The sequence below is a fragment of the Triturus cristatus genome, chromosome 7 (genome assembly GCF_964204655.1).
Source record: "Triturus cristatus chromosome 7, aTriCri1.1, whole genome shotgun sequence".
NCBI lineage: Eukaryota > Metazoa > Chordata > Amphibia > Caudata > Salamandridae > Triturus > Triturus cristatus.
The window spans coordinates 1,292,442,569-1,292,470,040 of record NC_140590.1 but is presented as its reverse complement, the minus strand read 5'-3'; the positions used below and the strand labels follow the sequence as shown (position 1 = coordinate 1,292,470,040).

At 42.4% G+C, this 27,472-nt stretch overlaps 1 protein-coding gene across 1 annotated transcript in view; it reads left to right on the top strand.

The window, feature by feature from the left end:
* The window catches only part of LOC146811922 (uncharacterized), a 232,925-nt gene that overhangs the window by 111,964 nt on the left and 93,489 nt on the right, over nt 1-27,472 (top strand). Inside the window, exons 4-5 of the mRNA XM_085614542.1 lie at nt 6,195-6,284; nt 6,524-6,613. The gene's annotated coding sequence lies outside the window, so the exon portion shown is untranslated. The remainder of the gene's footprint in view (nt 1-6,194; nt 6,285-6,523; nt 6,614-27,472) is intronic.

The following is a 27,472-nucleotide window of genomic DNA, read 5'->3' as shown; positions in this document are numbered from 1 at the left end:
TGAGTCAAAATGCATGGCCTGCGCCCGGTTCCGCTCGAAGAAGACTCTGCGGAATCGACGGGCAGCGAGATTAGAGGCACAACAATCGGCGCCTGCACCGGTCAACATCTTCAGCACCGAGGATGAGGAAGTCGAGAGTGTAGAAGAAATAGACTCCAGCCATGCTTCCGAACGTGAATCCCGATCGGAAGACTATGATGAGGTGATCTTCGAGGACGATGACGTCGTCGATGAGGTAGGAGACATCGATGAGGCCCTTGGGGCCGAGGAAGATAGCTCCAGCGAAGAGCTAGGCCAATCCGTCGATACGGAGGCTGAGAGACCCAAGTCTTCAGAAAGCTCAGGTCGAGGCATCGCCTGCGGGCCTTACCCAAGACCAGTCACAAAGTTATTCGGCCCCGCCTCAAGGCCCGGCCTCGAACATCTCACAGGAGCCATTAATCTCGAAGACGACGATTTCATTCAGTGAAACCGAAACCATCCGTTGCACAGGTTACATCGAAGCCGAAAGTGGAACTGGTGCAGGTCGGATCGAAGGCCTCGAAGCCCTCCACTCCTTCGGCGCCGGCGCAGGTCATCGGCACCGAACACACCAAAAAGGACTTCGGTACCGAGCTCACCAAGAAAGGTTCCGGCACCGAGTCAAGAAAGAAGGCCCTCGGTCCCCACAAAGCGTCTTGGCCTACGGCACCGGAGATTGCGGCCCAACCCACCAAGGTCATGGTGGTCGATCCTGCTGCGTCTACATCAAAGAGTGCGGCGCCTACCAAAAAATCGGCTCCAAAGAGCGTCGATACCAACCTTCGGATCAACGAACCGCAGACTGGAAAAAAACCGGACACCGCATCGACGCCTGCCTCCAAGGTGCCTATCTGTTCCAAAGCGCCATCGGCGTTCACAGTGCAACAAGTCGCAGCGTCGTTGCAATGGGAACCGGGCAACCATCGAATCTAAGTCGGGTCCCGAAACGCACAAGGTCGCAAAACCACACTCTGCGCCGGCAAACATCACATTTGGATTGCTGCCGCCCAGGGCACCGAAAATGTTTGAAATTCGGACACGTGTCCACCAAACGCAGACACTATCCGCTGGACAAATCGATATCGAGCCTTCACAGGAGCACTTTATCGACGCCGACACTGGTAGGCTGCTGATTCGCAAGCGGAAAATTACACCAGAGCAGGGTTTGGACTCATACCAGATTCCTTTAAAACAAAAACTGCCATCAGGTTCCACACCAGTGCTTCAAGAAACCTTTCAACCCTGTCTTCAAGACCCACCGTCTTTTTCTCCTATGCATTCGGAGGCGGATGCCGCAGAGGACTATATAGGGGATGATACCACTTATCCGGTGGATATCGATCCTGATGAGCACCTGCAAGACCCAGATCAAGCATGGGGAGACCCCACCGACCAGGGTAACGCACCAGATGCTCCTGATACGCAGCTTTATAATATAAAGACATCTCCCACGGAGGATACTGCTGCCTTCAATGCCCTCATTGAACGGGCTGCTGCCAATCATGGAGTGGACCTCCATTCTGACACTGTAGAGGAGGATTTCTTACTGGACACGTTCGCCTCCTCTGAGAAAACCGTCAAAACTCTGCCAATGTTGAAGGGGGTGCTAAAACCTGCAAAAGACATTTTTAAAGAAACAACCAGGGCACGGGTGTTGAACCCGAGAATTGAGAAAAAATACAAGCCAGCACCCGGAGACCCTATGTACATTAAGGGTCAGTTACCATTAGACTCCATGGTTGTTTCTAATGCTCGCAAACTAGCCCATTCACAAACAGGTGATGCTCCTCCCCCCAACAAGGAGTCCAAAGTGCTGGAGACATCAGGCAAAAGGATAGCAGCGCAAGCAGCAAACATCTGGCGCATTGCCAACACACAGGCACTCCTAGCCCGATATGATAGGTCACACTATGACACACTAGAAACGCTGCTACAACACTTGCCAGATGAATACAAAGAGGCAGCAGAGCTACTTATCAGAGAGGGCCAACTTCTCACAAATGCGTCCATCAAATGCGCACTAGATGCAGCCGACACTGCAGCTAGGGCGATCAACACTAGTGTAATGTTGAGGAGGCACGCATGGTTGAATCTCAGGCTTCAAACCTGAAATTCAGAACAATATCTTAAATCAACCGGTCAACCCAGACTTTTTTTTGGCCCCGAGGTTGACACTACCCTCGAAAAAATTAAAGACACAAACTGCAAAATCTATGGGGGCTCTGCAGTCGCAGCAGTTTCGGAGTGGCTCCTTTCGTCGCCCCGGGAATAGAGGAGCAGCTAGAGGTCAGGGGTCCCAGCAGCAGTACAATAAGGCGGGTACACAAAGTACCTACGATAAAAACAATAGAGGTGGATATCGTGGATCCAGCGGCAGAGGACGTGGGTATGGCAACACCAAGTCCTCCCCCCAAAAACAAACCGTGACGCCTTCTCCCTGCCCCCCGACCACATAACACCTGTCGGGGGGGAGACTCCAACAGTTCCTGTCAATCTGGAAGTCCATCACCACAGACAGGTGGGTCAGGGAAATTATCCAGTACGGTTACTGTCTCGAATTAACATCCAATCCACCCAACATACCACCAAGACACCGTCCTATGTCTGCAGAGCACTTGACATTATTGCAGCAGGAAGTACTAAGTATGCTGCAAAAAGGAGCCATAGAGCTCGTGCCTGTAGAACAACGAGGGTCAGGGGTTTACTCTCTGTACTTCTTAATCCCAAAAAAGGACGGGTCTCTGAGACCTATACTGGACCTAAGATCTCTCAACAAATACATTCTGTCAGAGCATTTTCATATGCTCACCCTCCAGCAGGTTCTGCCGTTACTCAGTCAGGGAGACTTCCTAGCAACACTAGATTTGAAAGATGCGTATTTCCACATACCCATACACCCGTCACACCAGAAATATCTCGCGTTCACTATTCAGGATCAACATTATCAGTTCAAAGTCCTCCCTTTCGGAGTAACAGCGCCCAGGGTCTTTACCAAGTGCCTGGCAACAGTGGCTGCACACTTAAGGAGACAGCACGTTCACGTCTTCCCTTACCTGGACGACTGGCTTATTCAGGCAAAGTCAGCCCAGCAGTGTGCCAGCCACGTATCCCACACCATTCACCTTCTTCACAGTCTGGGATTCTCACTAAATTATCCAAAGTCACATCTTCAACCCGCCCACGTACGACAGTACCTGGGCGCAACCATAGACACTCTGGCAGCCACAGCTCGGCCACATTTAGTGAGGATCAACAGCATACAACTGCTGATAAAGAAGTTCAGACCTCAACACTCCCTTCCAGCTTGAGTGTTCATGCAGTTGATAGGCATGATGGCCTCCTGCATATTCATAGTCCCGTACGTAAGATTACATATGCGTCCGCTCCAGGAGTGCTTAGCACGTCAATGGAATCAGACTCAAGGACAGTTGAAAGACCTAGTGTTGGTGAGCGGTCGGGAATACAACTCTCTGCATTGGTGGAATCCACAAAACCTTTGCAAGGGCCGACCGTTCCAAGAGCCTGTTCCACAAATAACACTGACGGCGGACGCGTCTCTCCAGGGATGGGAAGCTCATGTACTCAATTGCACAGTGCAGGGACTATGGACGACACAGCAAAAGAAGATGCACATCAACCTTCTGGAACTGATGGCAATCTTCCTATCGATGAAGGCATTCAAGGTACACTTATGCAACAAAATCGTGTTGCTCCGAACGGACAACATGACTGCCGTGTACTACATACAGAAACAGGGAGGAACACTCTCCACAGTTGTCTCATCTGGCTCAGAGCATGTGGAAGTGGGCCATTCAGAGGAACATATTCCTCATGGCGGAACACCTCCCGGGCAAGGACAACCAGATGGCGGATCTGCTCAGCAGACACAGCCACCAAATGCACGAGTGGGAGCTGCATCCATCAGTACTCCAACCGTACTTCCAACAGTGGGGTCATCCAGAGATAGACCTATTCGCCACAAACAAACGCAAAATGCCAAAGCTTTGCCGCCAGGTTCCCACATCCGCAGTCACAGGGCAATGCGATATGGATGAACTGGTCCGGCAGATTTGCGTACGCTTTTCCCCCAGCGCCCCTCATACCGCTGGTAGCACACAAACTGCGGAAACACTCCCTAACACTCATCCTAGTTGCTCCCACGTGGGCACGCCAGCCATGGTACACCACGTTTCTAGAACTTTCCGTGGTACCGCATCAAAGACTGCGGCTAACACCCCAACTTTTAACACAGAACCTTGGCGCAATTCAGCACCCAGATCCGCAGCAGCTAAACCTGGCGATCTGGCTCCTCAAGTCTTAGAGTTTGGCTACCTCAACCTGCCACCTGAATGTATGGATATCAAGGAGGCCAGGAGTCCCACAACCAGGGCTTGCTATGCGGCTAAATGGAAAAGGTTTGTTATTTACTGTACTCACAATGACATTAATCCGCTGGATGCATCCATTCAGAACATCATCTGTTATCTGTTACACTTATACAGATGCAATCTGGCGTATAGCTCCATCCGTATACACCTCACCGCGTTAGCCGCCTATCTTCAAAACAGGCAGCACCTCTCTTTATTCAGGGTGCCCGCCATCAAAGCCTTTTGAGAGGGACTCAAAAGAGTGATTCCTCCAAGGCACCCACCGGCTCCAGTGTGGAACCTAAATGTGGTCCTCACCAGATTAATGGGTCCACCTTTTGAACCTCTACATTCATGTGAGATTCAATTCCTCACCTGGAAAGTAGCTTTCCTAGTAGCGATCACTTCGTTGAGAAGAGTTAGTGAACTCCAGGCACTAACCATTCAAGAGCCATTCATACAGGTTCACGCAAATAGAGTTGTACTACGTACCAACCCCACGTTGATGCCTAAAGTCATCACAGTTCCACATGAATCAGACTATTGAGCTGGCAGGTTTCTTTCCTAATCCAGAAAATGTCGCAGAGAGAATGCTCCATACACTAGATCTCAAGAGGGCCCTCATGTACTATATAGACAGAACAAAGGATTTTAGGAAAACACAACTCTTCGTTGCCTTTTCTCCACAACACAAAGGCAACGCCATTTCCAAAGCAGGGATAGCCAGATGGATCGTTAAATGTATTCAAATATGCTATCAAAAAGCTAAACGCACATTAACGATTCCCCCACGGGCACACTCCACACGAAAGTTAGGAGCGTCCATTGCTTTCCTGGGTAACATTCCTTTAGAGGAAATATGTAGAGCAGCTACATGGTCCACTATACATACATTTACTAAGCATTACTGCGTAGATGTACATTCAAAACAGCAGGCAGCTGTAGGACAGGCTGTTCTCAAAACGCTTTTTCAGACTGCTGCAGCTGGCACGGGCAGCCGCCGCTAATGGAGGGACTGCTATATAATCTATGCACAGATATGAATTCAGCAGCCCACATGCCTCGAACCGAATATGCTACTTACCAGTATGCATCTGTTCTTGGCATGTAGGGCTGCTGACATTCATATCGCCCACCCTCCTCCCTGGCGCCTGTAGCGGCTGCAGCATTCAGACGTACTGTATAACATGGACATCACTTACTGTATCTACTCCATCACTGCCACAATGGCGAAAAACAATCTGAGGATGCCCATGCGCACTGTAGTCCAGGGGAGGAGCCACCTATCTCGTGATACTTCGAAGACTCTTCCAGGACAACAATGTGCAATCATCCGGACCCAACACTAGGCGGCGATCTATGCACAGATATGAATGTCAGCAGCCCTACATGCCAAGAACTGATGCATACTGGTAAGTAGCATATTCGACTACCTTGATACGCTCTCAGCCCTGAACGTTGCTGCAAAGTCCAAGCAGGTTGTTAATAAGCATGTCACTCAGGAAACTACCCAGTCGTCAGGTGAGAACTCAGTGCACGGTCTCTGTAGATGACATATGGTTACGTTCAAGCTTGTTACTCTCTGTGCAATAGGGGAGAGGGTGTGGGTGTGTGTGGGTGTGTGTGTGGGGGTGTGTGTGGGGGTGTGGGTGCGGGTGTGTGGGTGGGCAGGGAGGGGACTTGAAGTTCCTAGTAATGGCTGGGGTAAGTGCAGTCTGTGTCCATGGATCAGGAAACTCCTACCCATATCTATGTTCCATGACTTTATTACGAATACCTTTTCGACCTTTTACTTCCTCGCTCTAGCACCTAGGAAGAGACACCGGGAGGAGCAGGAGGCTGGCTCTGCAGGCGTGCCACCAAATAAACTGAAGAAAAGCAGTAAAGAGTCCCCAGGTCAGCTTCTTGCCTTTTAAATCTGTCATCTGTGCAATAGGGGAGAGGGTGTGGGTGTGTGGGTGTGTGTGGGGGTGTGGGTGTGTGGGTGTGTAGGTGGGCAGGGAGGGGACTTGAAGTTCCTAGTAATGGCTGGGGTAAGTGCAGTCTGTGTCCATGGATCAGGAAACTCCTACCCATATCTATGTTCCATGACTTTATTACGAATACCTTTTCGACCTTTTACTTCCTCGCTCTAGCACCTAGGAAGAGACACCGGGAGGAGCAGGAGGCTGGCTCTGCAGGCGTGCCACCAAATAAACTGAAGAAAAGCAGTAAAGAGTCCCCAGGTCAGCTTCTTGCCTTTTAAATCTGTCATCTGGGAGAAACAGTTACAAATAGTGTGTACTTCATTTTGTCAATTTCTGAGGGAAAAGCAAATGGCTTCCCACGATTTTAAGATTTAAATCCTTATTTGTGAGGAACACTAGTCCTGGCCCTCTGAATGCAGAGTAAGGCGTAAAGGTAAGGTGAGCATCCTAGCTCCAGTAATATTTTGATCTGTATGTTATAGCTACCTAATGTGCACGGTCACCAGGGACCACTTGCTGTAGTCCCAGACTTGGTGATCTTTGTTCTCGGGTGTGACTCAAATTTAAATCCGTTTAAGTAATGCACTACACATTATTGAAAGTTCTGTTCTAAACAAATGCACACGACTGGAACGTGGGGCGGTATTTTGTCCAGAGCATGGATTTTACCCATGTCGTCTAGAGGTGTATTTATTCTTTTGTGACACTATTGCAGTTTTGTGTATCGGATGTTACAATAAACTGTATTGAATTTAAAAATACACCTGTCCGTAAAAGGATTGCTTCCTCTAATAGCCTGTGAATGGTAAATGGATATTTTAGGAAGGTCTGTTAATCAGTGCATGTTCTCTGCTTTGTTCGGCCAGTGCATTTTCTTAATATTTTGGTAATTTTTACTTCTTTTGTTGTTGTTTTTTTCTGGACATAGTAATTGAATGTTCATAGTACATCTTTTGTCACTAATATTACTGTGATGTGTTAAAACCAAAGGTTTTTAATGTTCTAAGCACTCCTATCTGCTAGGAAACACAATTACTGTTATGTTAATTGCATGTCAGGTGTATGTATGTGCATACATATGTATGTGTGTGTGTATGTATGTGTGTATGTGTGTATGTATATATATATATATATATATATATATATATATATATATATATATTTACAAGCATGAGCTTGCTAGGTTTAGGTAGTAGCTTGTGTTTTTCTAGGTAGGATGGGAGGGGATGGGTATAGGGTTCCAACTAAATAACCATCAAACTAGATTACCAAGACCCAATTGTTGTTGTTTTTACTTTGTCACTGTTTTTTTGATGTGGTGTCATCGATCCACTAAACTTAAAGGCCGCTCTCCAGCACGTCAGTAAAGATTGGGGATGTGTGGTGAGCTGGGGAGACAGGCAACTGAGATGTGTAGTAGAATGGAGAGTTCTCGTCGCTGATGTTGTGAACAAAGAACCACAATCTGCCTCCATTACCTATCACTGCACTGTACGCCTCATCCCCAAAAGAGTCACACTAGCACCCCACATCAGCAGGACCACCATATATAAAACACGTTCATGCTCCTCACAATATTTTCACAAAATAGGTGTTCTATTCTTTCTTAATCTTCCATGGAAGAGTTTTTTTATTTTTTATTTTATTTCTGATCCACTTAAAATGAAAAAAGTATTGGAGCATATCCTAGGGATCATTCAGTGGATGTCCCAGTTCTTCCACTGACAGTATTCAAAAGAAGTGATATCTTTGAGACTTTTACACCAGCAGTCTTCTCTAATCCCTTACTGGGATACAAAGGATTCACATGGTGAGGGAGCATGGTCTTCCCCACCCCATGACTGCCAGTAATTAAATCTGCCCTATAGGACTATGTGTGAACACCTGCCTTGTGGGGACTAACCTTTCCCAATGTTTTAAAAACATACCAATAACAGAACATTTTAAAGAAAAAATTCATTATATAGGATCCTGCTTCAAATCTGCAAATATATTATTTAATCACGCGCACAGAACCATCTTTGTGGGGACTTGAACGTGTCTTACTATCCTTGCGGGGACTTACTCAATAATTATCATTTCTGATTGAATACATTCACAAACAAATGACTAAATGTTGTTTTTCTCTGCTTTACCTATATTACATGATAGTTTAGATATATATGAATATCTCTTTGTGTCCTAGGACCATCCAGCAGATAGAGTTTGAAGATAATGCATTTCTCAGTGGAGAAATATAGTATATAAAGTAAATGGAAAGGGATTTTCAGATATCTAGACTATTGCTGACTTCTCACAAAAATTGAGGGATAAGGACATAGTGATTAGTTAAATTCCTGTAAATGCCAAAGAGCATACATTGTGGTAAGATGGGAAAGCCAAGTTGAGGTTACTTTGTTTTTGCATCAACTCTACCATTGTCTTGGTAATGGTCCCCAAAGATATAGCATTGGATATGTTATATAGCTATCAGAGATAGTGTGCTGTGATAGTAATTTTCAATGCCCCTCAGAGATGGTGCATGATTATATTGATGCCCTGGTTCCCAAAGATAGTGTTTAATTATAGTCACTCAAGTCCCCATAGACCGAGTGTGATTATATTTATGTTAAAGCCCCCGCAGAGATGGTGTGTGATTATATTTATGTTAAAGCCCCCGCAGAGATGGTGTGTGATTATAATAATACTCAATTCTCTGTAGCGATAGGGTGTTATGATAGTTGTGTTGAAGTCACATGAGATGGTGTCATTAGAGTAATGCCCAGGTTGCTTCACAGATAGCATGTCATTACAGTCATGCTCAAATCCTCCACACGATAGGGTCTGATTATTATAGTCGTTCCCAGGTCCCTAGAGATATAGCATTTGGTCATAGTCATGTTCAAGTACCCCTAGAGATAGTGTATGATGATTGTGATGCTGCAGTTAATGCAGAAACAGTGTGTTATTACAGTAATTCCCAAGTCCCCACAGAGATAGTGTAGGATTAGTTATGTTCAAGTCCCCGCATAGCAAGTGTGTGATTATAGTCATGTTCAAGTCCTACAAAGTATACGATTATACTTATGCTGATGTTCATGCATAAGCAGTCTGTCATAACAGTTGTGCCCAGGTCCCCACAGATATAGCATTTAATTATAATCACTCTCGTTCCGAAAGAGCTTGTGTATATTCATATTCAAGTTAACCTCAGGGATAGTGTATATTTATAGCTATGTTTCAGTCCTCACAGAGTAAATGCATGGTTACACTCATATTCAAGTCCCCATATAAAAAGTGTTATGATAGTCATGTTCAACTCACTATATAAATAGGATTAGGATAGAAATATTCAGGTTCCTAGAGAAATGGTGTATTATATTAGTCATGCTTAGATTCCTGCAAAAATGGTCTTTGATTATAGTGATGTTTAGGTGGAGTCACAGGTAGTGTGTGATTATAGTCATGCTCAAGCCCCGCAGAGGTATTGTGGGATTATAGTGAAGCACATGTCCCCACAGAGATAGTGTATGATAGCACTCATGTTTAATCCCCCACAAAGATAGTGTGCGATGGATTATATTGATGTCCAGGTCCCCACAGAGATAGTGTGTTATTATAGCATTACCACTTTCCCTAAAGAGATAGTATGTGATTATAGACATGCCCAGGTCCCCACAGAGATACTATACTGCATGATAATAGACATGCCCCAGTCCCCACAGAGATAGTGTGTGAATATAGAGATGTCCAGGTCCCCATGGAGATGGTGTGTGACTATAATATTACCATGGTCATCAAAGAGAATGTGTGCGATTATAGACATGCCCAGGTCCCCATGGATATAGTGTATGATTAAAGATATGCCCAGGTCCTCGCATAGTGTGTGATTATAGGGATGTCCAGGTCCCCACAGAGAGTGTGTGATTAGAGACAAGCCCTGGTCCCCACAGAGATAGAGTGTGAATATACACATGCCCAGGTCCCCACAGAGATGGTGTGTGACCATAGTGTTACCATGTTTGTCAAAGAGAATGTGTGTGATTATAGACATGCCCAGGTTCCAGCAGAGATAGTGTGTGATGAAAGACAGGTCCCTATGGAGATAGTGTATGATTAAAGATGTACCCAGTTCACCACAGAGATAGTGTGTGATTATAGACATGCCAAGGTTCTGGCAGAGATATTGTGTGAAAGACATGCCAAGGCCCCCACGGAGAGAGTGTCACATTAAATACATACTCAGGTCCTTACAGAGATAGTGTGTGATAATAGGGATGTCCAGGTCCCTACAGAGATAGTGTGGGATTATATACATGCCCTGGTCCCCACAGAGATAGTGTGTGATTATACACATTCCCAGGTCCCCACAGAGATGGTGTGTGACTATAGTATTACGATGGTTGTCAAAGAGAATGTATGTGATTATAGACATGCCAAGGTTCTCAGAGATATTGTGTGAAAAAAGACATGCCAAGGCCCCCACGGAGAGTGTGTGTCATTAAATACATACTCAGGTCCTCACAGAGATAGTGTGTGATAATATTGATGTCCAGGTCCCTACAGAGATAGTCTGGGATTATAGACATGCCCTGGTCCCCACATAGATAGTGTGTGATTAAAGACATGCCCAGGTCCCAACGGAGATAGTGTGTGATTGAAGATATGACCAGGTCCTCACAGAGATAGTGTGTGATTATAGGTCCTCACAGATATAGTGTGTGATTATAGGCCTGCCCCAGTCCCCACAGAGAGAGTGTGTGATTATACACATGCCTAGGTTTCCACAGAGATAGTGTGTGATTATAGGGATGTACAAGCCCTCACAGATATCGTGTGTGATTATAGACATGCCAATGTCCCCGTAGAGATAGTGTGTTATTATAGACATCCCCAGGTCCCCACAGAGATAGTGTGCGATTATAGGTATGCACAGGGAGATTGCACAGAGTTAGTGTGCGATTATATTTATGCTCAAGTCTCCAGAGTGATATGTGTAATTATAGAGATTTTGAAGAACCCATACAGATCATATTAGTCTTGTTGCTTATTAAACTAATTAATTCACTTGAGGGATATTTGTTTCACCTCTCACATGTTTGAATCTGTGTGTTTCCACTCAGCCTTTCATACTTCCAAGATTCATACAATAAGTATCATTTACTTGGATAACAATAAAAATATGGAAGTCGGCTCCAAGACACCCCTAGGTGTGAATGTGTACTTAATATATGCGCATGAGATGATGTGATATGATAATAGTGATACTTAAACTACCACCAGAGATAGACTGGAATTATGCCATATCTATTAATCCCACTTCAAATGCAGCATTAACTGATTTAAAATGTGTCCCTCCAGGAAGTTCCACACTTCCTTAAAAATCCTAGTATCTGAGTTCTCATTCTCTTTTCTAGCCACCATCTTATGAAATCTAGTCTCCATCAGGAAAATAAAACTGTATTTTTGATTGCAACAAACTCCCCATGCTGATTCTTCCTGACCCTTTAGGATTCATACAATAGAGAAATAGATTTAAGAACTAGCACATCTTTATCATTTTTGTCTCTATAATTCAACAATGTAATTGTCCTCGCCTCATAAAGCTCTTATTTCTCTCAAAGTATTTCTTCTACCTAGGGCTTTTTCTAGCTACCCAGGCTCATTCACACTCAATAAATATGTATAAATGTACATAAACCTTGTTTAACAAACTTAAAACATTTATTATGTTTGAAGCACAAATTCTGTAAGTGGGTTTCCACAATGGGGCTAGCTGTCCTTTGTGCAAGAGTAGAAAAAAGTCAAGTTGGCAGTGTTACATCTGCCTTTTTATTGGATAAGATACATTCTCAAAATGTGCCCAGGTGAAACATGGGAAACTTTCACAAAGTTGAAACATCCATTTTAGAACCAACATTTTATGTATGAAGTATAGGATAGAAATTCTTATGCCAGGCTTGTGATTTTTTTGTAGAGGAGTAGAGAAGGGTAATTTGGCCACGCGGTGCAACAGCCTTCTTCATGGAAAAAGGTACCTTCTCAGAAGTGCCAACGTCAACTACAATAGACTTTCTCAGTGTTTTAAGGTCTTATTTGAAGACCAAATCATATACAAGAGTCTTACCAATTGTATTCCTGAACTGAACTGGTATGCTCATTGTGTAAGAGTAGAGAAAGTTACTTTGGCTGATGTACAGCTGTCTTTTTCATGGGAATAAAAGCCTCAGAATGCTCCTACTATAATGAAAGAAGTCTTTTGCAATGTTAACAAACATTTTTGAGGAGTGAGGCCAAATGTTGTACATTGGTGTGTGTGGGGTATACAACTAGACTTACTAAAATGGGCTGGTGAATCCTTTGTTCAGGTATAAAGACACATAATTTGATGGTCATGCGCTAGCTGTTTTTGTGTTAAAAGAATCCTTAATGTGCCCATGTCAAAGTTGAAATACATGTTTTCAGCAGAGGACATTTTGTACATAGTCTCAAACCCTAATTTTTCAATTAGGTTTGTGGTTCCTTTGTGCCAGAGTAGAGAAATTCACTTACAGTTGTGTAACTACACTTTTCTTGTGAAAAGGGACATTTTCAAAATGGGCACATGTTAAATATGGCAATGACACACATATTGATTCCAAAATGTGATATAAGCATGTTGTCAAGAATATCACCTCTGCAAAAATATTGTGGAACAGAATATCAAAAGTAAGAATATAGGTTCTATTATACAATATCTACATGAAGAAAATTGTTGTCATTAATATTCTGTACTTTAATATAGTTGTATTAAACATCGATTTTAATTAAATATATATACTAAGAATATTAGTATAATCGTATTTTTTTAAATATAGTTTGTAATTTTCATTGAGTAATTTAATTTTTAAAATGTAATTAGTAGTTTATAATTTTAGTAGCGGTCATTTTGTTTGTAGGGGAATATGGTGGCTAGTTAAATACATTTTAAATAGTAGTTTTTTAAGTGATGTAAGGTAAATATTATTATTTTTTTTTCTTATCTAAATGTTTTAATTCTTTCATTTATTGGGGTTTCATTTTGTATTTTTAATTGATATTTTGTATAGTATAATTAGTCATCTATAATTTAGTAGCATGTTGTATGGTTTGTAGGGGAATAGGGTGAGATTATTTTAATTAAAATAGTTTTCTTTATGTTTTAAGCTATTTAAATAATTTATAAATTATGATATAATTATTTCCTTGATTATTTAATATGTACAATTGTTCTTTTACGTGGACTGTGTAAGAAATAATTGATAATATTTATAAACAAGTGCATATTGTATTACCATTTATTATTTTAATGTTTCTTTTATTTTAATTGTATTCTTATTTTATTTATATTTCAATTTATCTTTTTGGTTTTGTGGTTTTTGGTCGTAAGTAGCGAGTGAAATGAATTCTATGTATGTTTAGTTCAATATTTCATTTATTTATACATTTATTTTGTATATTTATAATTCGGGGTCCCGGTTTTATGGTATTTTTCTTTTTTTTACATTTCCATCTGGATTTATCCATATTTCTTTTGTGTTTGTGGAGAAATTAAGCTGAAATTAGTATATTTCCACATTTATTTTACCGATAAATATGCACACATGCTTGAATGCCTGTCAGGTTTCAATGCTGCGAACATCCACAGAAGATAAATCAATGCACTTGTATGAAAACATGATCAATTTCAGTATCAACCTTGTGGATATCTACTGCTGTTAAATCCTCTTTACTAAAATTCCTTTCTTTTTTAACCCCTTACCTATCAATCCATGCAGCTATTGGCCTGGCAGTCATGGCAGACAGTATTTAGAATTACTCCAAAAGCAACCCAATTTCCGTTTTTATCCACATTTAAAAATAAATGTTTTCTGTCTGTATTTATGTGTAAAAATCAGTAAAAACGGAAAACAGGGAGCCTTATTTATAATACATTTTGCATCCTATTTAAATTTATACAAGATAGTTTTTAGTTTGAATATGGTTAATCATGTTATGTTTTTAGATATTTAAATATTTATTTGAATGCCTGTGTTGGAATGGTATATGGAACCTTTCCAACCCTTTCACTGCTGTTGCTTAGATTGGAAATAGTAAATCTAGCCCATGCAAATCCAATGCATTCCTTATTGTTGCTTAATTGGAGTTGGGATAGTAAATCTAACAATTTCAAAGTCCAACGCTTTCCCTACTGTTGCTTAGGATGGTGTGAGAGTAGTAAATCTAACCCCTTTGAAGTCCAATGCTTTTCCTTCTATTGTATATATTGGGGTGGAAATAGTAAATCTAATCCCTCTGAAGTCCAACACTTTCCAAGCTTTGCGAACATTGCAGTGGGAATAGTAAATCTAACCTCTCTAAAATTCAGCAGTTTTCTTGCTTTTTCTTAGGGTGGAAGGGAACAGTATATTTGACCGCTTAGAAGTTCAACACCTTCCCTACTGTTGCTTAGACTGGAGTGAAAATAGAAATTGAACCCCTCTGAAGCCCAGCACTTAACCTACTGTTACTTACATTGGAGTGAGAGTAGCAAATGTAACCTGTCATAGTCCAACACTTTCCTTACTGTTGCGTAGACTGGGGTGGAAATGGTAACTCTAATCCCTCCTAAATCCAAAACTTTCCCTACTGTTGCATAGGTCAGAGTGGGAATAGTAATGCTAACCCTTCTGAAGTCCTACTTTCCGTACTTTTGCTTAGATTGGAGTAGAATAGTAAATGTAGCCTCTCTGAAGTCAAAAGTTTTTTCTTGAGTTGCTTAAATAAGAGTGGGAATAGTGAATCTAACCTCTCCAAAATCCAAACCTTACTGTACTGTTGCTTAGATCGGAGTCCGAAGTCCAATATTTTCAATGAGTTTGTTTATGTTCAGTAGGAATAGTAAATGTGACACCTTTCAATTGTAACACTTTTCATACTTTTATTTTAATTTGAGTTTGCCAATTTTTTTTGCTGTTTCTTTTACTTGCTCATATAAATGTTTAAATTATATATCTTTTTGTTATTCTTGTTTAAAAATCTATTTTTATTTTAAATGTATATTTTTATATCCGTTTTCTTTATTTACCAAATTGTGTTGTCTTTATTTTTTCTACAATTTCATTAATGTTAATATTATTCATCTAGCTACAAATTATTGTGTTACTTAAAAAAAGTGCAGTTCACCCTAAACTCCTGTAAAATATATAGAATTTTATAAGTAAAAATCTCCACCTATTGCCACTTAAATAAAGTAGTAATAGATAGTGAACAACCATTAAACCTAATACTAACCTACAAGTAACACCCTAAACCAAAATGCAGCGAAACATAGACCAGAAACCAGCAAAATTATGATAAAAGATACATGACTGCCTTTTACCTTTGGTAAGCAGAGCAATTAGCAAATCACATATTCACTTCAAAGCCCCATGTATACCATGAACATACCATGGTATAACGAGGCACAATATATAAGTATATTTTTTTTAAGTGATAAGTTTAGCATTACTTACACTATTTAAAAATACTACACCATTCCACTTTGTCAGTCCATTATACACAACTACACTGTACGCTATTCCACTATACGCAACTCCACTGTACTCTACCTCACTCCACTCTAGGCCACAACCAAAAATAAGCATTTATACATCATAATGTATATTCCTGCCACATGACATTTACATTCATTCACACACATTCATGCTACGTCTGTTTCAATTAACACACTCCACTCTGACATCTCACTTTACACCACTCCACTCTATGCTATTCCTCTCTCCACTATTCCACTTTACGTCAGTCCGTTATACACCACTGCACTGTACGCTAATCTACTGTATGCCACTCCTCTGTACTCCACCTCACTCCACTTTAGGCCACTCTATGATACACCACTCTACTTTATGATATTATACTATACACCACTCTATTTTATTATACTCCAGTCTATGTCACTTTACTGTATCCCTCCTCTGTACAACTCCCCACTGTATGATATTCCCTTGTATGCTACTCCACTCTGACATTACACTCTATGCTACTCTGTGCCACTACGCTCTGTGCTACTTCATGGTACATCACTACCCTCTACGCTAATCCACTAAATGCCACTCCACAGCACTCTACTATAATCAACAGCAGTATACCACACTTCACTCAGTTACAATCCATTGTATCTTGCTACACTGTACAACACTACATTGTACGCCACCTCATTGTATGTCACTATGTGAGAAGTTGGCCTGGTATATGATGTTCACTAGTTGAAGTGACCACCTTGTACCATGCCAAGCAACCCTTATGGTGTGGTTGTAAGTCAACCTTTTCGGACTAGCTGCCCTAGTGGTAGCGTAGGCTAAGCAGTCTTTGAGGCTAAACTCGTGAAGCGTGTTAAGCAGGCTGTTTTACCAAATGTAACCCCCTTTTATACCAATGAAAGGACACCACACAGATATATATTCAAAATATATATATATTTATTTCTCAAAGTAACCCCTAGTCTCTTTATGAGCACAGGAGCACAAATCGTCAAACAAGATTACAGTAGAATACACAGAAGTTGCACTTTATATGGATAGGCCCTGGTGGCCGCTCAAACCATATACTAAAATAGTGGTATAAGTACCACGAACAGAAAAGGGAAAAGGCCTAGGGCCTCTAGAATCGCTGGGCCTACAAGGAGCTAACTTCAGTTAGTGACCAGGAGGTCCACGGGTTGCGTGTGCAGAGCAAATAGTCACACGCGGGCTCCCATGGGTTTTCAATGGGTGCGTAAAAAGTACAAAGTTACTGCAAAAGGAATCTTCCGGATGACCTAGGAACTTAAGCTTGGAAACACAGACACTAGAGATGATTCTCTACACTTGGGCACTGGAGTGCCAGCTTTACCTCACCCACAGGAAGCGGGTGCATAGGCGTCGAAGTGCGCCGGGTTTCTTCTATCTGTTCAATGGAGCCTGTAGACAAAGATGCTGCAGGCGGTTGCCCCGGAAGAGATGCGGTGGATCCAAGAGTGGATCGGAGATGTTGAAGACCTGTAAGCAGAGGGGACAGTGTTCACAGTCACTAGCCAGTGACCAGCGTGGCACCAGGTGGGTACCAGGCGATGTCGGGTGCAAACAGGAAGGAAGGTGTAGCTTGTCTCTGCAGCCACATGGTCCCTGAAGGTCGACGACGTCCAGGAGTCTAGTCACGAGCTGTCCCATGCAGGCTCTCGCTGTCGGCGGTGTCGGCGACTTGATTGAAGCAAACAAGCCTTGGCAAAAGCAATTGTTGTAGGAGATGAAATAAGCTGTTGGTTCTGACCAGCAAGGTCAGAGGAACTGCTCCTTTGGAGGGGAGCAAAGGCCAGTCTGGAGCAACCAGACCAGCGGTGTATTTCGTAAAGTTCGTCGCCAAGATGGCCACTAGCCAGCGGGCCAGCAACCGGTTAGGCGCGTCAAGTGGCAAAATGCAGAAGGGCCCCACGCAGATTGTGGAGATGCTGGAGGGCTCACCTTTGGTGCAGATGCTGCTCGAGGGTTGGGCTTCTCAGATCCCAAAGCACAACTTGGAGGGAGCCTCGGTTGTTGCACTTGTCAGCTTGTCGTAGTCGTTTCAAGATGGCTGGCTCCACGTGTCTCGGTGCCTCCACGGGTCTCCTCTTTTCAGGGACTGTGGATCTGGCGGTGAGAGGTCTGGAGGCCCAGGTCTTGTCAGTCTCTGGGCTCGGGCTCCGGCGGGAGGCGGCGGCAAAGCAGACGTTGATTCGCTGGATGGTGCTTGCGTTAGCAAGGTGGTCACTCCCTGACCACAGGGGAGATTGGCTTCAGTCCTCTGTGCGGCAGAGCGTCGAAGTTCCCGTCTTCTTCTTAGTTTCAAGTTGATTCCAGGATGTCTGAAGTCTTAGGACACAGCTCCTACCTTTAAGCGGATTCTAGGGGCCGGACTACCTGCTAGGTCCCTCCCTAAGGGTGGGACCAGGAAGGGGGGTGGTTACACCCCCAATCCTTTGTCCAGCTCGCCCCAGGCCCGGGACTGGTGTGCCCCAGGACCGGTTTGGACTGGCATATGCACCGAGGCTCCTTGTGAGCCTCAGGCATGTCTGGTTTCTTTCAAGCCCTACCTGACCAATACACAAAATCCTGTCTGGGGTGGTGCACGCACCTCCCCTGGCAGGAAACCCTTTGTCCACACCTCCCAAGCTGGAAGGACTCCCAGCAGCAGGAGGGCAGACTTGTCTGTGGTGGCAGCATCCATTTTGTGGAGCTGAGGCTATGTCTGATTTTACCCGGGTTTCAGGTACTGTACATGTCGTGTCCCTCTAGAAGGGTGGAATGCTAGCCCCGTCGCCAGAATTGGCGAGGGGTTAGTATTCCAATTCGTATGACACCTTACTCGACATGTTTTGATAAAGCCAAACCAAAGATAGCATTTAACCGCGAGGTTCATAATGCACTTAAGAGTATATGGTATGACGATATCTGGAAACAGTAGAAGGAAGTTGTTCCGACCACTGCAGACAGGCTCAGCTCATGCCAGAGCACCATCTCACATGGAACCAAGCACTCTGCCTTCAGGATTGTTAAGGCCTGCCATAGGAGTGACTTATAGGTTAACATGTGTCCCATTTAAGGTTAGGTATAGGTATACTACACCTAAGTAAGAGGTGGTTACACCAACTTACCCCAGCTGAGTGATCAGCCAGTTGTGTCAAATTTGTTAGGCCAAGCCTGGGGTGGCATAATACATGCTTCAGCCCCTGGCAGGCCTTGGGTACACCAATGCCCTGGGTACCTAGTGTACACTGGTACAGGGGCTGACAGGGTGATCCACTTCCAATTGGTTATGCACCTAGGGTGCATAGTTTTAATTTAGTAGAGAGAACAGCAGGCTGGGGGTCTGATTGGCAGGCCCACAGCCTCAATATGTCAAAAACCAGTGAAGCAAAAAGCAAAAATTTGGGGTGACCATAGGATAGCAGACCCTACTCTCCTACACACTACACTCTACGCTTTCAGTCTAAGCTTTTCCACTGTATGACCCTGTAAACTATGCTACTCCACTATATGCCACTCCACTGTACATCACTGGACTTAATGCCACTAAACTCAACACTACTGTACGGCACTCCACTCTATGCTACTCCACTGTACTCAACTGTAGTCTACGCTATTCCGCTCTTCCCAACTCCAGTGTATGCTATTCCGCTGTACGCTACTCCGCTGCTCGCCACTTTATGCTACTCAACTTTATGCCACTACACCGTACCTCACCCCACTCTGTGCAAGTCCAATCTACACTACTCCACTGTACGCCTTGCCACTCTATGCCACTCTACTCTACACTATTCCAGTCTACGCCACTGCACTGTATGCAGGTCTACTCAACCATACTTCACTGCATGCTACTGCACTGTATGGCATTCCAGTTTACGCTATTCCAATGTATGCCACTACACTGTACAACACTCCAATCTATATCACCCCACTGTATGCCACTACACTGTACGCAAACCCACTCTACACTATTCCACTGTATGCAACTCCACTGTACCACTCTCCACTGTATGCTATCCCACCCTATACCACTCCATCGTACACCACTCCACTGTATGCCACTCTACCATATGCTGTTCCTTTGTACATCACTCCACTGTATGCCACTCTGCTGTACGCCACTCTACTCTATCCCACTTCACTGTTTGCCACTCCGCTCTACGCCACTCCGCTCTACGCCACTCCGCTCTACGCCACTCCGCTCTACGCCACACCGCTCTATGCCACTCGAGTGAACCTCATGCCACTCTACTCAACTCCAATCTAGGACACTATGCTGTATGACAGTATACATTACAACACTATCCTCCACTGTTTTGTACCACACTCCATTTAATGATACTCCACTTGACAACAGTAAACTGTGCATTTTTAAACAACATTTTGTTACAATTTTAAAAACCATTGAAATCACATGAAATAAACTAAGGTTAAGGATAAGATATAGTTAGGAAAACTTTATTTCTTCTTTGTACACAAACCAAACAAACTACACAAACATTAGAAATTCTAAAGTTAGTTATAACTTCAATTTATAATTTGCCCACCACTTTCAAATTACTATGTCATAGTTATAACTCACATTTATACTTATGCAACACCTTCAAATATCTAGAATTCAGGCACCTACCTACACAATCTTGTCATCTCACTTGCCACATTGATGGACTATAACTCGCCACTCTCACAGAGATGGTGCGTAAAAGTAAACATGTTCAAATCCCTACATAGATAGTGTAAAATGTAAATCCAGTATTTGTGAAGCGCACAGCTACCCGTAGGCATCCTGGCGCTGGGGGCCATCGGGAAGATTAAGCGAGCTATTGCCCAGAGTCATATGGTGCTGGGCTAACCTGCCGCCGGTGCCGGGAATCGAACCGTGATCCCCAGCGTCCGGCGTCACACCTCTTCCCTGTGTGACGATAATGTTCAAGTCACCACACAGTGTGTGAAGATAACGATGTTGAAGTCTTCAAAGAGATAGTGTGTGACCATAGGCATGTTAAAAATCTGCATAATATGTTATTATGGTGGTGGTCCAGTCCCCACCAACAGAGAGCTTAGAGACTATCAAAGTTAAGTCTATATAATGTTAATGTGTAAAGATAATGATATTCAAGTCCCCACAGGGATAGAATATGATTATAGGCATGTTTAAACCTTCACATAGTATGTGATGTTATGTTATGTTATGTTAGGTAAATTTTGTAGAGCGCACAGCTACCCAAACTAGGGTTTCCCAGCGCTAAACCGGGCAGGGGACCAAAAGCAGTAAGATGGAATCAAAGAATTAAAATTATTGATTAAATAGCCATGTTTTTAAAAGTTTACGAAAGCTCGGAAATGAGGTTTCATTGCGAATGACAGTGGGGAGAGAGTTCCAGAGCACTGGACCTAGATAGGCAAAGGAACGACCACCCATTCTTTTAAGTTTGACACTAGGCACCACAAATTTACCCTGAGTGGCTCAGCGAAGCACACGAGTAGGCAAGTAAGGGTGAACCAAAGTTTGTAAGTATTTTGGAGAAGAACCAATTTTAATTTTGTGCATATAACTCATGGCTTTAAACTTCACACGGTTTTCAACCTTAAGCCAATAAAGTGTATGCAGAGCACTGGAAATTGAAGAGTTTTTGGGAAGCCAGCATAACAACCTAGCAGCAGAGTTTTGGACCACTTGTAGTTTCCGTATAACATCCTTATTAGAACCCAGATAGAGGATGTTTCCATAGTCCATTCTCGAGGTCACAAGCGCCTGGACTAGTTTTCTGGGCGGGAACCGGAAGCATCCAAATGATTTTTTTCAACCATTTTAAGATAGTAAAACAAGTGGCAGCTACTTTTACAGCCTGCTGCTTCATAGATAGATTATCGTCAATCAAGACTCCCAAATTGCCGACATAGGCAGAGGGCAGGAGGGAGAGCGCCCATTTCACATGGCCAATGCTGAAGGCCCCAGAGATTTTTATTTTTCCCCAAGATGAAGACCTCTGTCTTTTCGCCGTTAAGATTAAGAAGATTACCTTGCATCCACGATGCAATGTTTCTTAGACCAGTCTGAAGCACTAAAGGTCCGCACAACTGTCCTGTGGAAAGGGAAAAGATGATTTGGGTGTCGTCAGCATAAGAGAACAGGCACAACCCTTATTCCTCTGCTATCGTTGCCAGGGGTTTGATGTACAAATTAAATAAAAGGGGACTCAAAATAGAGCCCTGAGGCACCCCATAGGAAGAGGGGTACATTTTAGAGGTGCCTCTGGATGAAAAGACTTAATGTCCGCTTGACAAGAAAAGACGCGAGCCAGCCAAGTGCTGTGCCAGTAATACCAAAGGATTGCAAGGAGTTTAATAACACGGTGTGGGACACCGTATCAAATGCAGCGCTCAAATCGAGCAATATAAGAGCTACAGTATCGCCAGCACCCAGTCGCTGTCGTAGCACCTCTGATACTCCAAGCATAGTTGTCTCAGTAGAAAAACCTGCCCTGAAACCGGACTGAGAGGGATGTAAAAGGCTAGTTGAATCCACAAAACTAATAAGTTGCTGATTAATATGTTTTTTTCAAAATTTTGGAATAGGTGAGAAGCAAGGAAATAGGCCTAAAATTAGACAGCTGGGAAGGATCCGCATTGGCCTTTTTCAAGAGAGGAAGGACCATCACATGCTTCCAATCATGGGGACAACGGCTTCGTGGATAGAGGCATTTAGTAACTGCATAATGAGCATCAAAGAGGATGAATCCAACTGCTGCAGCACAGAAGCAGGGATGAGATCACAAGGAGAGCCAGATTTAATACTATTTAGGATTTTTTTTTAAGAATTAAAATCAAATAATGTCCAGGTTTCAAGTTTTCATGGAATAACTCGCTCCATGGTCAGACTCAATCATGGGAGATGACGTACCAGATGCCACTGTCTGAGTAGTTTGTAATGCAGAGTATATTTGTTCAACTTTGTTCACAAAATAAATTGCGAGGTTATCGCACCGTTGTTCATTAAGGATAGGTGGCATTGACTGTATGTCCGAACCAGCAAGTATTTTTACCATGCTAAACCGTATACGTGAACAGTTCTGGGCATTGGAGATAGTGGGGGATACCTATTCCTTTATGGCTAATTTACAAAGGGCTTGATACTGTTTTAAGGATAAATTATAGTTGGATTTGGAGTCCTGTGAGTAATTCCTCCTCCAGCTCCTTTCCAGAGTTTTACATTTGTTTTTCTCAACTCTTAATTGTTCCGTAAACCAGGGAGCAGGGGGACGCTGGTTATATTTCTTTTTTGTAGTTAATGGAAGACAACATTCAACTGTATTCGAAATCCATTCATGTATCAGTTGATGTATGTTCAATAGTAGGGACGTTATTGGTAAGACTCCTATTAAAGAATTCAAGGTCCAATTTACTCCAATTCCGAGTACTTTGAGGACTACTTGCAGAAGCAGTGATTGGAGTCAGTGTAAAAGTGCACTGAAATTTGGTAGCAAAATGATCAGACCAGCATAAAGGGAGAGCAGGATCACAGTGAAGGCAAGTCAAATTAGAAAAAATAGGATTCAACAAATGCCCGGCCACATGCGTGGGGCCGCTATTACTAAGTAAAAGATTTAAAGCTGCAAGGTCCGCAATCAGTGTACTGCTAATCATAAATTCCAAGTTTTCAAGATGTAAGTTGAAATCCCCCAGTACGGTGAAATTTGACGCTTTGAGAAGGTATGGCGCAACTAGCTCTGGCAGTGACCAAGCCCAGGAGTTAGAGGGTCCAGGGGGCGAAAAACAAGAATACCTGAAAACGTCATTTGCGGTGTCAATGTAATTTTAAATAAAGCTGCCTCAGAATTTGAAATAGCTAAATCTTCCAATTTACATTGATAAGATTTATCATAAATTATAGCAATTCCTCCACCCTTTCCGCTGACCCTGTCCCTTCTGGCTATGGCATAATTGGATGGTAAAGCCAAGGCAACATCAGGACCTGAACTAGAATGTAACCAGGTTTCAGTAAGAAAGATCGCATCAGAATGTTCACTATTTAAGAGGTCAAATATATCCATCTTATGTTTGGGCAGTGAACGATAATTCACGTTCCAGAATGTAAAAACGTTATTAACAGCAGTCTTACCTGACAACAAAATAGTCTTTCTTAAAGAAGTGGGGAGGGGGGGGGACTAGTCAAAGGTTCGTAGCTCTTATCTTTAGGGAGTGCCGAGCAAAACGAGAAATTGCAACAAGGACAGCAGAAAACATTGTTTAAAACAGAGCTAATGTTGCAATTTAAATCTGCATGGGTGATATTTCAATAGCTGTTCGGGTGAATACCTCAATGAAGCAGCCAAATTAGGTAATAATTGGCCAGGGTTCATCGCCACTGGTCCCGGATGGGCGCAGATGGGCCTGCCTTTGGCGCGCCGCCGGCGCGTCCGCTTACTGCTCATTTAAATAGAGAATGAGACAGTGCGGCATGCAAAGACTAGTGCGCTGACCAGGGAAAGCGCGTGGCACCCTGAATGGCCGCCGCTCGAAAAATAGCGCAACAACAATCAAAGTTTAAAATATTTGTGCAAAGTGGCAATGTTCAATTTGATAAAAGCAGCATAAGTTCTCAGAAGTGAGGCAGAGAAATACAGTACATTCATGTGCAATTTCATTAGTTTAATAAAAACGCTGAGGAAAACAAATTGAACCTGTCAGCAAGGTTTCAAGTCTTTACTGATATGCTGTGTTGAAACTATTATGGTCCAGTCCATATAGTGGTAGCGAGAATACCCTCTGGATGATAGTGCACCCTACAAATCTGCACAACATAACGTGGTGTTTAAAAGATAATGATCTTCAAGTCCCCACAAATATATTGTGTGATCATAGGCATTTAAGCTGGAGCATAGTGTGTTATTATAGGTGTCCTCAGGTTTCTACTGACATTGTGTGTACAAAGTCTCATGGTCAAGTCCATACAGTGATAGCCATGATACCCTCCCAGGTGATAGTGCGCTCTTCAAATTTGCATAAATAGCATAACTTAATATGAAAAGAAAATCATATTCAAGATCTTGCAGAGATATTGTGTGAAGGTAAGCCTATTCAAGTACTCACAAAGAGAGTGTATGGAGATAATGTTAAAGTCTCTAGACTGCTAGTGTGTGCAGATGATGATGGTCAAGTCCCCACAAAGATAGCGTGTGATAATGGGCATGTTCAATAACTCTTTCTGTGTGATAATTGTGATGTTCCAGTTCCTACCGATTCAGTGTGTCAAGATTATCCTGGTCACGTCCTTACAGTGGTAATGCATAAAAATACCGATATTCAAGTCCCACAGAGTTAGTGTGTGAATATAGGCATGCTTAGGCCTTCACATAGTATGTGATTAAAGTTGTGATCAAGTTTCTACCAACATACTTTGTGGAGACTATCATGATCAAGTCCATAAAGTGACAGCCAGGATACCCTCTCTGGTGATAGTGCACTTTACATATCTGCATAACATAACAGTGTGAAATGATAATGATATGCTAGTCCCACAGATAGTGTGTGATTATAGTGATGGTCAATTCTCCACAGCGATAGTGTGGGTATTGGGATGTTCAATTCCCCACAAGAAAAGTGTGTAGTATCTGAGGTGTTCTAATCTTCACAACAATAGTGTATGGTTATTGGAATGTGCAAGACCTCTCGGAGATGGTGTGAAAAACATTTTCAAGTCCCTACATAGTGTGCGACGATAATTAAGTCTCCACAGAAATACTGTGTGACCATGGGCATGTTCAAGAATTTGCATAACATGTGATTATGGTGATATTCCAGTCCTACCAACATAGGGGCCTATTTATCAAAAAATTATGCAGTGTAGCAATTCATCGCCCAGCGCCGGATGAAAGGGAAAGAGCAAGAACGCGTTGCATTTGACATAATATGGCGCATTCCTGCCTTTTCCCAGTGCTGGCTCACAATGTGCTGCCTAGCACCAATGCAGGCACTCTTGACCCATGGTGCAAAGGTACCTGCGTTGTAATCTGGATTGTTTTGGAGGAAGGGGCACCTTCCTGCACAAAAACAATACTTTGAGTCATTTTCCTCATCCTATGTGTGCTGAAGAATGCAGCACAAATAAAAAGAGGAAAAATTGACCGACTGGGGTGTAAGTGGTCACGGAGATAATGTGTGAATTATAGGGATATTCAACTCAAACAAGGATGGTGTGTAAAGATTATGAAGTCTAAAGATAGTATGTGATTACAATGCTTATCAGGTCTCCCCCAAGTTAGTGTGTAGTTTTAATTATACAAAAGTCCCTGCAGACACTATTTGTTACAATAGTCATGTTCAAGTTCCCAAAGATATAGGGGTCGATTCACAAACTGCATTCGTAGAACATAAAGTAGGACTACAGTTCACAAACATATGAGTTGTATTCACAAATGTAAACCTACATATAAGTATATCTAAAAGTGTAAGTTACACTTTTGAGTAACTTTACTACTTCAGACTGCTCACCATTTACAAGTGTAAAGTTACTGAAAAGTGTATCCTTACGTGTCCCCACCCCCTGAATTCAGGGGCAGGAGCCTAATTTATGAGCTTGAAGTTACAACATGTAACTTTCCACACCTTGGCAAGGATCTCCACTACAAGGGCAGAAAACTCTCAATGGTAAAGTGTATGGAAAGGTTTAAAACCTAATTAAACTTTGAAGTAACTTTATTGTAAATGTAGAGTGACATAAAAAAATACTGCATTACTAAATGAATTAATATAAAAAATCATTATTTTGACTGTATACCATTTAAAATAATTTAGCTGACGGTTAACTGGAAAGAAATTGTCATCTAAAGTAAAAAATATATATTTGTAGTAAGTATTTAAAAGTATTAGAAGTGGTGTATAAAATTAACAGCAATTTGATTATTTTTTTAATAAATACTAATGCTAGATTAATTTTTATATTTACAAAAAGATTAATGCAATAGAACATTAATAATTATCTATTTGTTTTAGAATTTTTTAAACAATAAATTAAATCTAACTATTTTTAAACTCTTTACATAATTAAATAATGTTCTTTATTTTAACATTAGACCTTGGGTTTTTTATTTTAAATCACTACCTTTAATATTTTTATGGGAGTGTGCTGCAATACCTGTACCACAAGAAGTGCCATTACTTTTTCACAGGAGAGGGTCCGCTATTAGCACTCAACACAACCCTCAACCTGAGATCAGATCTGCAGGGATTCACCAAGGTAATGGCAGCAGTCTTGCAGTACTTGAGAGGGCCTAGGTTTGCAAATATACAGCTGCTAAAATTATTGGCTTTGGAAGTGTCAACACCTTAGCATGCCTCTGGTTCCCCTCACCAGGTGACATCCTTCATCGTCAGCCTCACTATCTTGGCAAACAAGACACAATCTCTCATATTCAAAGGTAAAATACTACTCTTTATTCTGGATTAAATTAGCTCTGAAGTTGAGAAGGATCTCCCTATTTTCAACCGGTTTTAATAAACAAAACTGTCAGACTTTCATAAGAATCTGGAAATCTTTCAAGCTTCTCAAATCTTTGTCTAAGGAGCGATTCCGTCACCATCTTGGTATCAACACCTC